A 13628-nucleotide genomic window follows, 5' to 3' on the forward strand; every position below is an offset into this window, starting at 1 on the left:
AGTGAAATCTTCGATCTGAAAAATCACCACCTCATGCTCCTAGTTTTCATAGCTTTGCCAGCCAACTTCCTCTTAAATCTACACGTATGCTTTTTATAATCCTTGTCATTCTTCCTCATGTTTCAGACCGCCACCTCCTGCTATAGACTTGTAGCTTGGCCAGCTGAATTCTCTTCCATTTACACGTACATTTAGTTCAATCCTCATCATGCTTCAATTCATTTTATTAAATTTTCCTTGTTCCGTTTCTGTTTCTTGTCTATTTAGTCCCTTTGAAACTTAATCTATGTATATATGTAAATAAGTTAGGTTTAGGTAGTGTAGGATTTAACTTATATAGTTAAGAAAAAAATATTAGGAAGATGAATTAATATCCTAAAAATTATGAGCAACTCTATGATACAAATTAAAATCACTTTGAGCAAATTTAAGTGATCAAAGAACAAGTGTTAATTCATTTCCATGGCTTTGTTTTATATGTAACTATTTTTATATATATAGCCGAGTTTTCTTGTAACGTTCAAACCTAACTTAGAGACCTTCTTTTTGTATTGGCTCAGGAGTGGTCAAGCATTTGTTTACCCTTTTGTCTTTCAAATTGAAGGAGTCATTTGTAATCAAGATTTTATTAATAGAATGGAATTATTCAGTCCATTTACTCCTCTAGTTATCAGTTTTTTTTCTTCAATTCGGCAAAATTGACCCACGTTTGGGAAAGGTTACTAAAGTGACCCTCGAGAAATCGGGGCGTTACAAAGTGGTATCAGAGCCGACCTCTCCCAGTACGGTGTGGTTCGGGGACGAACCAAGCGGAAGTTGGTGGGTCTGTGACGCCCGGGGCCGACGAGGGCGGGGAGTGATCGCCGGTGCAGTGAGGCACGGACAAGGAGCGGCTCCTGGCAGGCTTCTAGGCGGAGGGGCACATGAATGAACCGATCTCACACCCGAACAAGAGGTATTCCGAGACTGTATAGGGATGGACTATACCGTTGAGGAGGGCATAAAAGATTTGATTGGTACTACTCATGACAACAAGTTGCAACTTCTTTTCGGGAACCCAACTCCTAAGAACTCCATGGTTAAGTGTGCTAGCCTTGGAGAAATATTATGATGGGTGACCTCCTGGGAAGTTTTCCCGAGAAGCGCGCGAGTGAGGACAAAGCGCGCTGAAAAGACCCGTGTTGTTACCGTGAGACCAATCGTCAAGTCAGGATGTTACACATGGATTTCGTGGTGGCTTTGCCAAGAACACAGAAGAGACACGATTCGATTTGGGTAATTGTGGATCATTTGACCAAGTCAGCGCATTTTCTACCAGTGAGAACTACCTACAATGTGGAAAAGTTGGCTGAGATTTATGTGTCTGAGATTGTGAGACTACACGAGGTTCCGACGAATATTGTGTCTGATCGAGATCCAAAGTTTACTTCGCACTTTTGGGGAGCTCTTCATGATGCGTTAGGAACCAAGCTGAGTTTGAGTTCGGCGTATCATCCACAAACTGATGGGCAAACAGAGAGAACTATTCAGTCGCTAGAGGATCTACTACGTGCTTGTGTGTTAGATAACAGAGGAAGTTGGGATGATCTTCTGCCATTGATCGAATTCACCTACAACAATAGTTTTCATGCGAGCATTGGGATGGCACCGTATGAGGCTTTGTATGGTCGAAAGTGTAGAACACCGTTGTGTTGGTATCAAGATGGGGAGAGTTTGTTGATTGGGCTAGAACTTCTGCAACAGACGATTGAGAAGGTTAAGCAGATCAGAGAGAAGATGAGAGCTTCACAGAGCAGACAGAAGAGTTATGCTAATCAGAGACGCAGAACCCTAGAGTTTGAAGAGGGCGACCATGTGTTTCTACGAGTAACTCAGACTACGGGAGTTGGACGAGCTATTAAGTCAAGGAAGCTCACGCCAAAATTCATTGGACCTTACCAAATCACTCGACGTGTTGGACCACTGGCGTACCAGATTGCGCTACCACCGTTTCTTTCCAACATTCATGATGTTTTTCACGTGTCACAGTTGAGGAAGTACATTCCAGACCCGACTCATGTAATCGAGCCAGACAACGTTGAACTGAAGGATGATTTGACCTTTGAGGCACCGCCAGTGAGTATTGGGGATAGAAGAGTAAAACAGCTGAGAGGGAAGCAGATTGCATTAGTGAAGGTGATATGGAACAACGATACAGTAGACGCTACACGGGAATTAGAAGACAAGATTAAGGAACAGTATCCCGGACTTTTCGCAGAACTCTGAGTTTCGAGGACGAAACTTACTTTTTGGAGGGGAGTATTGTAAGACCTGGATTTGCAGAACTAGTTACTTTTTCAGACTCACGCGTAGCATCAGTGTAAGCGTGACAGGAGTTCGCAGCTTGAGAAAGTTTAATGAAGAAGAAAGTTCAAGAATTGTTTGAGGATTGTTTCATAGTCGTTTTAGGAGTTAGTGCGAGTCGTCTGCACACCTGCCTTATGGCGAGGGTGTACAGAATAGGCTAATTCCGCTCTTAAAGCAACGTTTAAGTGAGATTTCAAATCCTTGGGAAAATAAGAAGTTCTCTTTATTTTTCCTTCGACCAGTGTTTCATTTCGGAACCCTGGACTGTACGTACGATAGGTTTCAATTCTCGGAAATCCGACGACGCTAATTTCTTTGCTTCAAAACCCTAAATTCAATCACTAGATGAAGACTTTTTCTATTCGGAGCTTTTAACGAAGTTTCTATCCGCGTTGCCAGATTTGTTTCGATGTTTCCAATCTTTCTTCAGAACGAAGTTTTGTTATCTAACCTTCACAGCAAAAAGTAGTTTTTCGGGACAGATTAACTTACACCGCTTTTGGGGTTTTAGAGATCGTTTTTCCCTAATTATAGAGATTGGTTTTGAGTTCTGGAATTCTGTCGCCAGAATCTGGCTTAGAATTCATCGATGAACGTGCTGCAAAAATCGGAATCGCGAAATTTTCATTTTCCCGCGATTTCACCTTCCTATAAATAGTTGAAAAATTCAAAATATCTTCCATTTTCTTCCAAGGAGGCCGCGAGCAAGGAGAGAAAAGAGGAGAGAAATATTTTCGCCGAAACTTGACCGATCTTCGAGCTGTTTGTCCCGACTTCAAGGTATCGAGGTAACTAGCTTGATTCTTACCTCTGATCATTGTTTCTACTGCGTTTCTTTAGTCGTTTCTGTGCTCAAAGTTTCGAGCTTTTGGTAAAACTATCCGTTTTTCTTGATTTTTCGCTTGGGATATCTTCTGTACTTGCCCAAGAGCCTAGAACACTCGCCGATATTCGCCGATTTTGATCGAGTTGTCAACGATCTGAAAAACTGATTCAAAACCCTTTTTGTGCACATATCGAAACTTTAATGTCGAAAAGTCGCAATCTGACTTAGTGCCTTTAGGATTAGTTGCTACGAATGTCGTTAGGAACATCGCTGTCAAATTTGTTTTCCGAAGTTTTAACTTTGAGGTTTTGAGCTTTTATTTTGGACCAAAACGCCCCTGAATAGCCGTATTTCGATCCGATCGTCCGAAAATTTTTCCGACAGTTTCTTTGCCTTAGTTTTACCTTAAAACTACCTTGTAATCAGATTAGATCGAAGAAAAAGAGCAGGAGCTCTTTGCCTCTTTTGGCCGAGAGCATGGTTGTGTGGGGGGGGGGGGAGTTTTTCGTTTTCGAAAACTTGGTCTTTCGTACTCGATTGTTGTATTCTGAAGCTTTAATGCTTTGTCTATCGTTAATGAGTTGTATTGTGATCGAGCTAATCGATTTTGTTGGATTTCTGCTTTGTTTTTTCCGAGGTTCAGTTGAAGGAACTTTGGGTTTCTCAGAGCAAGTGTGTGAAGAAAACTTAGACCACGAGGCTGGAGCAACTCGAGGTTAGGGCAACTTACCTATTAGCTAAGACTGCATGATAGGCGTCGATAAATTCGACTTATGCTTTACTTTGATGTTGATTATGATGATGAATTAATGTTATGATGTTTTCCATAACTTATGATATTGAGATGTTATTGAACTGTGCGTTTTGACGCGACTTCGGAGTGGAGAATCATTGAACTGGTTATCTTTGATATTTCGGGTTGGAGAAACAACCCTAGGCAAGTTCAAACGTGGGGTTTGAGACTTAGCTATTCGTTGGTATACTTAGACTTTCCCCGGGAATTACTTTTGGTGGGTTTTTGGAAAAATTAGAATGAATAGAATTTTGAAAACTAGAGACTTTGGGAAACTTAGACTTCGAGAAACAAACTCATAACTTGACTAATTCAATTCGAAACATTTTTTTTATTAACGAATAAAAAATAGGGAAACTAAAGGGGTAATAATTGCGAAAGACGGGGAAAAGTCGACTTTTGATGTGGGTTTTGGAGAATTGCTGGACACCAGGGGGGGTGAGCCACGGTGATGATTGAAAGTCACCGAGTACCTTAGTACTCTTGTTGTTGGAGTTGTGTTGTATTGACCGACACTAAACTCTTGGGTTTTGAAATTGGGTTTTGAGCTAAACACTTGCGTTGTGAGGACGAATCGATGTTTGGCTGACCATATTGCTTCATGCATCATTCGGGGTTTGTACGATCGAAAGATTGGGCCTCGGTGAAGAACGGGAATGCTTCACGAAGGTTGGGGAATTGCCTTCATCGAAGAACACCTGGGTGTATCTTCGGCATACCGGGCAGAGTGGCACGACCATTGATGGTTGGGGCTGATCCGACTATGCATGGGTTTGTAAGTGACATCCGAGCAGAGTTGGCGACACTAGGCCTGTGTCGTGCGGTCTCGTGGTGCCCATCCCAAACAACTATCCGGATCATATTGAATTGCATTTCACGCATACATTCACTCTGACTGAAATTGTATGCTATTTGAATTATTGAAGCATTGTTAGAGCCAATAACATGCTAGGATTATTTATATATATATATCAACATATATATCTATACCCCAATCACATGTTGAGTGTATAATTACTTATTTCCGTGAGTTGACCCTAGCGCCTTGGCTTTGGTTTCATGTTTGTGTTTGGGCGGTCGGCCTGCTGCTAGATGTCGATGGCGGACTGGTTTTCGATGGTCTCTCCCTCGGGGGGGATCAGGTATGAGTTGGTGGACCGTCATGCCCCCACCGCTTGGGTGATCGATGTTGTGGGTCATCGAGCGACGTACCGGGAAGGGTCATGGAGGACCGGACAGACGAGCGTGGACGTTTGACGAGGGGAGCGCTACGACGCATGGAGCTGAGCTTGGACTTGCCGCCTTCAATTCGATGTGGACCAGGTACTGGTCGAAGACCACTTGCACCACCTCCGACTTCATCTTCTTCCGATGACGAGGACCCAGCCAAGATCGAGGTTGATGTTGCTACACCTGTTGCGCCACCTCCTGCTACTGCTATCGATCCTACCGACGTGGCGTCGTCCTCGAGGCTCGTGCAGCCGAAGAGGGAGTCTTTTGTCCCATCTGCCTCACGTCGTTTTCCTTTTACTCCACCGCGCGGCTACCATGTGGATCCCCTGGTTCGGGTGGTGGAGGAGGATGTTCTTATTGGAGAGGTGGATGTGGAGACGGGCTTGACTAGGACGGTGCGCAGGACAGTTAGGAGGGAGGTCGTGGACTTGGACACCGAGATGATCATGGTGGATTCCGACTCGGACTCCGACAGCAGTGGGGACAGCTACTCGCCGAGCGACGAGGGAGAGGAGGAGGAGCTATGAGCGGTACTGGGAGGGTAGGTTAGGCAGCGTCATATTTTGTGTAGAGCTCTGATTCGTCTTACCTTTGGGACAGGGTAGGTTCCCGATACATGGCTTTTTGTGTGGTTTTCTTGATGGGAAATCACAGAGAGTCTGTCGGAATATAGGGGTCTTTTTTTGAGGCCATTTTTGGAGCCGACTTTCACTTGGATAACTGTACTTATGACTTTTACTTACATTACTGGTTCTGTACATATTTGCCTACGGGCACACTACTTTGAGGTCACTGCGAGTGCGCGTGACGTTGACGTGCAGCTGAGGCTGTACTTGTTTATATATGGTTGTACATCGGTTAGTTTAGTTGCTGGGTTATGTCTTTATTTTCTATCGCTTTAATTTAAAAAGGAATCAAACGAAAAAAAAATACATGTTTTTCGCGTAAAGTTTATTTTTGCGTTACTAAAGTGACACCCGGATATCGGGGTGTTACATCTTGATTCCCTCAAAATCCGCTGATGATATCACGATATCTGGGTGATGAAAACCAAATGGGGCTTCATACACTCGTACTGACGTCACTGCCCTTACATGCCTTCGTCTCGCCGAAGCTGTGTCGCCACCTCCACCAAAGCCCCCGGCGATCGTGTTTATCGTCCCAACTGGTGGCTTGAGATCTTTGTTGAAGGTCTCTTCCGCCACCTTCTTTCTTGTCGCCAGTGTTTCTTTTTTATCAGAAGTCGGCGTACGACGACGATCATCCCGCCTGCGATCATCTTGCTGGCGGTCCCCTTTGTATCGATTCCCCTGTTGTCGTTCGCCGCGCCAACGGTCACCGCGGTCGTTTAACTGTGAGCGTCCCGCCCGAATTAGCCTTTCAATCTCGTTCTTTAAAGTGAAACAGTCTTCAGTTCCGTGACCTGCCGAGCAGTGGTATTCGCACCACTTCGTTTTGTCCACCGCCACTCGAGGCGGGTCGGTCCCCTTCTCACCCGCCTCGATCGCGTGCGTCGCCCTGACCTCCCGAAGTAGTTCTGTCAAATGCGCGTTTAGACTCTTCCCCGACTCCTGACGCCGACGGGAGTCGGTCTGGTGCCACGGGCGACGACGCTCGAAGCTTTCCTTCCTAGGGTACAACGGTTCCTTCACTGTCCTTTCCCCATACTTTATCTTCTTATCTCGCCGCCTTCCACCTTCTCCTTTCTTTTTACTTGGCTTGCGTTCCGACGATGCATCTCTCTGATAGCCCTCCTTTTCCGTTTTTGCACGTTTTCGTTTGAAAGCATCATCCTCCTCGTCCAAAATGAAAGTGTTTGTCCGCGTGCGGATCTCTGCCATCGGCCGAGCCGGCTTTCGGCTCAACTTTTTGTTCATCTTTCCTCGTTGTAACCCGTTCTTGAAAGCACGCGCACAAGCATGCGACTCTGACTCTTCAATTTTAACAGACATCGCGCTGAATCGCTTCATGTATTGCTTCAAAGTTTCTCCGTCCGACTGGCGCACGTTGTATAAGTCCTCTATCGTAATCGTGAACCACGCCATTGCTGTGCCCTTAAAAGTTGATGGGAGCATTCTGCATTTCACCGCGTCAGAAGTTGCACTTATCACCATCTTCGTGTTGAAATACAGCAGGTGCTCCTTGGGATCGGCCTTGCCACTATATGCTTCCAGAACGAGGTTCTTCATGTTATCCGGAATAGCCACCTCCCTCACCGCTGCTGAGAACGGCTCAAACTCCGCCACGGCTTCGGCTTCCCGCTCTCCTGATCTTGTTGCTCGACACGATAATACTCCAACTGCTCCTGTAAGTAATCGTTCCGCTGCCGAATGTCATCGACACTTCAGATCTGACGTTGCCAATCTCGACCGATGATTGGAGCTTGTAGCGGCGGTGTTTCTCCTTGTGAGGCTCCTGGCGAGTGTGTTGATAACCTCTGTTGCTCTGGTGAGGACGGCGGAGAAGGCAAAGAGGTGTTGGAGAAGGAGGAGGTGGAGGTGGAGGAGGAGTCAATTGCTCGGAATCATCGCGGCGAGCCTCTTCCCGTCGTGGCCTGCCTCTTACGCGACGCTATGGAGAACCACGCCGCTGCTCCTGCTCACTGTCACGTCTCCGACGACGTGTCTCCATCAGACTTCACAAGCGAACCAAGAATTAAACCAAAATTCCAGAAAACCGAAGGGAATTGCACGGAAAATCGAACTTCTCTCAACCAAATCTCAATCCACGTGTCCGGGAATCGAAATCTACCGTTCCCCACAGACGGCGCCAAATGTTCTATCCAAGAACATAGAGATGAGGTATGGTACCCATAGTGAGAGGATCGTGATGTGAGAATCTAGAGAGAGTGAGAGCGTAACCGCTTAGAGAGAGAAAGTAACTGAATTTCAAGTTGTTATTTCTCAAATGAGCCAAGAGTCCCTTACAATTGGTAACCGCTCCCTATTTATTGATGGTTTGGGCTTGGCGCCCTGATCTTGGGCCAGTTGGGCCTTTTCAGAAAAGGCCCACCCCCCTGGCCAGCGCGTCGCCCCAAGTTGGCGCGCCTGGGCGAGGGACCCTAGGGTCTCGCCCAGTCTAGCTATGTTCCAAAAAGATTTTTATTTCGGCTAAAATTCACCCACGTTTTTGAAAGGGTTACTAAAGTGACCCTCGAGAAATCGGGGCGTTACATTGTGGTATCAGAGATTTGGTTGAGAAAATCAGAGCTTTGGGTTAGTGGTCCCATTAGTTAAGTCCGAGAGAGTTGGGTAGAACTTGTTTGCTAAGATGTTTGATTGAATTGTGAGATTTTTTGGAGCGTCATTGACGTGATGCTCAACCATTGGAGTCCTTAGACTCTAGAACCTTATTTGATGTTGTGTGGAACCTTGAACTTAGACGAGGAACTCGTGAAGGTTGAAAGATACCTCTACGTCAAGATCCATCTAACACACAGTTGACTTGGCCATTGGCAAGCGAACCTTACGAAGTTTACCGTGAGCCAATTGTTGGAGCTGCAACAAGCGAAGACACCTAACAAGGGATTGCAGGGCCTTGAAGGCTGAAGTAACCTTGACTGCTACAGTTCATGAAGACCAAGGGAACCAAGCTCGAAGGAAGGATGTGACTTGCTTTTAGTGCGGGAAAAGGGGTCACTATGCTGACGTCTACAAGGAAGACCCTAGAGTGTGCTTTAACTGCCAGAAGTCAGAGCACATTGCTAAGGAATGTCGCTTACCAAAGGCAGAGGTTGGAATGAACGCTCCGAGGGGGACGGGTGTGACCACTCAAGGATGAGTGTACACCTTGAACACTGACAGAGCTGAGAACACCAAGGAGCTAGCTCGGGAATAGGCTAGTGTCGTTAGTGACCTTGTCACCGCTTTGTTTTGAACTTGATGCTTTGTTTGCTTTTGGTGGAATTCTATTCCCACCTAGTTATGTCGTAGCAGTCACTACCTTTGTTTTTCGATTCCTAAATCAAGGATGTAACCTCTTGATGATGTTCGATAAGAGATTTCCTAACAACCCAAATCTTTGTTTGAGCTTAGCTTAACTATATGTGTGTGCTATGTCATTGGGTGTGCTAAAGACTAGTTGTTGAGTCACAGGGATGGGGAGGTACACTGGCCAAGTCAATGCCTTCCCTAGGCTTGGGTTGTTTTACTTAGTTGTTTTACACTATTTAGACCCTCATGGATAGAAGATGGTGGAACCAAACCTTTGGTCAGACCAAAAAGTGGATAAATTCGGTTTAAGCCTTCAATTTGAAGGTCTGATTTATTGAGACAAACATATGTCGAAGTAGTAATAAGGGAAAATCAAAATACAATTCAGAAATGTAAGATGCTTTGGGTTCTTGTTCAACTAGTCAATTTTAAGTACATCATCTTATCCACATGACCTGATGAGTTTCTCCTTGATGCTATATGTAACACCCCGATTTCCAGGTGTCACCTTAGTAACCAAAAATAAACTTTACGCGGAAAAACAGGTAATTTTTTTTCGTTTTCTTTCCTTTCAAATAAAGTGATAGAGAAAAAAAAAACAAAACCCAACAACTAAACTAACCGATATACAATATATACACTTGTACAGCCTCAGCTGCACTCTCCCGTCACGCGCACTCGCAGTGACTCCAAAGTAGTGTACCCGCAGGCAAATATATACAAACCAGCACTGTAAGTAAAAGTATCAAATATACAGTTATCCAGAGAAAGTCGGCACCCAAAAATGGCCTGAACAAAAGACCCCTATACTCCGACAGACTCTCTGGGATCCTCCTCAAAAGAACCACACTAAAAGCCACACATCGGAACCTACCCTGTCCCAAAAAGTAAGACGATCAGAGCTCTACACAAAAAAATGACGCTAGTCCTAACCTACCCTCCCAGCTTAGCTCAGTACTCCTCCTCCTCCTCATCGCTGCTCGGCGAGTAGCTCTCCCCACTGCTCTCGGAGTCAGAGTCGGAATCCACCGTAATCATCTCGGTGTCTAGATCCATGACCTCCCTCCTAACTGTCCTGCGCACCGCCCTAGACGAGCCGGTCTCCACATCCACCCCTCCTGTAAGAACATCCTCCTCCACCACCCTCATCAAGGGGTCCACACGGTAGCCGTGCGGTGAAGAGAAAGAAAAGAGACGTGAGGCAGATGGGACGACAGACTCCATCCTCGGCCGCACAAGCCTAGAGGACGACGCCACGTCGGTAGGATCGATGGCAGTAGCAGGAGGTGGCGCAACAGGTGCAGCAACAGCAGGCTCGATCTCCGCTGGGTCGTCCTCATCCGAAGGTGAAGTCGGAGGTGGTTCAGGTGGTCCATGACCAGTGCCTGGTCCACAGTGAACTGAGGGCGGCAAGTCAAAACTCAGCTCCATACGCCGTAGCACTCCTCTCGTCAAGCGTCCTCGCTCATCCGTCCGGTCCTCCATGACCCTTCCCCTATACGTCGCTCGGTGACCAGCCACATCGATCACCCAAGCGGTGGGGGCATCCCGATCCACAAGCTCATATCTGATCCCCCCCCGAGGGAGAGACCATCGAGAACCAGTCGGCCATCGACATCTGGCAGCAGGCCGACCGCCCAAACACAAACATACAAACAAAGCCAAGGCGCTAGGGTCAACTCACGGAATAAAGTAGATATACACTCAACATACTCAACATGTGATATGGGGTATAGATACATATGTTGTTATATAAACATATAGATAATCCTAGCATGTTATGGCTCTAACATTGCTTCAATAAATCAATCAGCACGCAATCCCAGTCAGAATGAATGTATGCGTGAAATGCAATCAATATGATCCGGATTGTGACGCGTTCCCGTTCGCCACAAGTGAAGCATTCCCGTTCTTCACTATGGATGAACCATTCCCGTTATTCATCCTTGGTGAACCATTCCCGTTATTCACCCTTGGTGAACCATTCCCGTTATTCACCGTATGATGAACCATTCCCGTTATTCATCATTAACACATTGGTGAACCATTCCCGTTATTCACCAAAAGATGCACAGGTGAACCATTCCCGTTATTCACCCGATTGATGCAATATGGTTAGCCAAACATCGAATCGTCCTCACCACACAAACTTTTAGCTCAAAACCAATCTCAAAAAAACCCAAGAGTAAGTGTCGGTCAATACAACACAACTCCCACCACAATCGAACCCAAGGGTTTAGTGTCGGTCAATACAACACAACCCCAACAACAAGAGCACTGAGTGTCAGTCAATACAACACAGCTCCAACCACAAGAGTACACAAGGGTCTAGTGTCGGTCAATACAACACAGCCCAAACAACAAGAGCACTAAGTGTCGGTCAATACAACACGGCTCCAACAACAAGATAACCCAAGGGATTAGTGTCGGTCAATACAACACAACCCCAACAACAAGAGTACATAAAGTACTTGGTGACTTTCAATCATCACCGTAGCTCACCTCAGTGGCTTTCCCCAAAACCAAACCCACAACAGAAGTCGACTTTTCCCCGTCTTTCGTAAATATTTTCCCCTTTAGTTCTCCTATGATTATTCGTTAGTAAAAACGTTTCGAATTGGATTAGTCAAGTTATGAGTTTATTTCTCAAAGTCTAAGTCTCCCAAAGTCTCTAGTTTTCGAAGTTCTAATCATTCTAAGTTTTCAAAGATCAACCACCCAAAATACAATGCCCGAGGAAAGTATTATAATTCCAACGAATCCCAACAAATGGTCAAGTCTCAAACCCCACATTTGGACTTGCCTAGGGTTGTTCATCCAACCCGAAATACCAACTTTAACCAGTTCAGAGGTTCCCCACTCCGAAATAACGTCAAAACGCACAATCCATCAATATCACAACATCACAAGTTATGGAAAAGCATCATAACATCAACTCATCATCATAAACACATCAGATAAAGCATAAGTCAAATCTATCGACACCTATCATGCAATCATAGCTAAATATGTAAGTTGCCCTAACCTCGAGCTGCTCCAGCCTTGAAATCAAAATCTCCTTCACACGAAAGCTTTGAAACTTCCAAAGTTCCTTCAACTGAACCTCGGAGAAAAACAAAGCAGAATCCAAACAAAATCGATTAGTTCGATCGCAATACAACACATAAACGATAGACAAAGCATTAAAGCTTCAGAATACGACAATCGGGTACGAAAAGACAAGTTTTCGAAAACGAAAACTTCCCCCCAACACTACAAGCTCACGGCCACAAGGGAAAAAGGGCTTCGGCTCTTTTTCTTCGATCAAATTTGTTTACAAGGTAGTTTTAGGGTAAAACTAAGGCAAAGAAACTGTCGAAACAATTTTCAGACAATTGGATCAAAATACAGCCGTTCAGTGGCGTTTTGGCCCAAAATAAAAGCTCAAAACCTCAAAGTTATCAGTTCGGAAAACAAATTTGACAGCAATGATCCTAACGACATCCGTGACAAAAAATCCTAAAGGCATGAAGTCAGATTACGACTTTTCGACAGTAAAGTTTCGAAATGTGCGACAAAAAGGGTTTCGAATCAATTTTTCAGATCCTGGACAACTCGATCACAATCGGCGATTACTGACAGAGGTTATAGACTCTTGGGAACGTATAGAAGATAACCCAAGCAAGAAATCAGAGAAAACGGATAGTTTTACAAAAAGCTCAAAACTGTGAGCATAGAAACGACTTTAGAAACGCAATAGAAACAGTAATCAGAGGTAAGATTCATGCTAGTTACCTCAGTACCTCGAAGTAGGGACGAACTGCACGAAGATCAGTCAAGTTTTCGCGAAAATCTTTCTCCCCCAAGCTCCCCTCAAACTCGCGGCCAACAAGGAAGAAAATGAAGAGATATTTTGCTTTTTCGACTATTTATAGGCGGGTGAAATCGCGGGAAAATGAAAATTTCGCGATTCTGATTTTTGCAGCACATTCACCGATGAATTCTAAGAGAGATTCTGGCATCAGAATTCCAGAACTCAAAACATATCTCTGACATTTGGGAAAAACGATATCTAAAATCCCAAAAGCGGTGTAAGTTAATCTGTCCCGAAAAACTACTTTTTGCTGTGATGCTCAAACGACAAAACTTCCTACTGAAGAAAGATTGGAAATGTCGAAACAAATCTGGCAACGCAGACGGAAACTTTGTTAGAAGTCCCGAATAGAAAAAGTCTCCATCCATCGCTCAAAACTAGGGTTTCGAAGCAAAGAAATTAGCGTCGTCGAACTTCCGAAAAGTGAATACTATCGTGCGTACAGTCCAGGGTTCCGAAATGAAACGCTGGTCGAAGGAAAAATAAAGAGAATCTTTAAATTTTCCAAGGATTCGAAATCTCACTTAAAACGTTGCTCTAAAGCGAAATTAGGTTATTCTGGACACGCTCGCCATAAGGCAGGTGTGCAGACGACTCGCACTAATTCCTAAAACGACTACACAACATTCCTCAAGCAATTCCTGA

Source organism: Lotus japonicus, chromosome 5 (assembly GCF_012489685.1).
Source record: "Lotus japonicus ecotype B-129 chromosome 5, LjGifu_v1.2".
Classification (NCBI taxonomy): Eukaryota; Viridiplantae; Streptophyta; class Magnoliopsida; order Fabales; family Fabaceae; genus Lotus; species Lotus japonicus.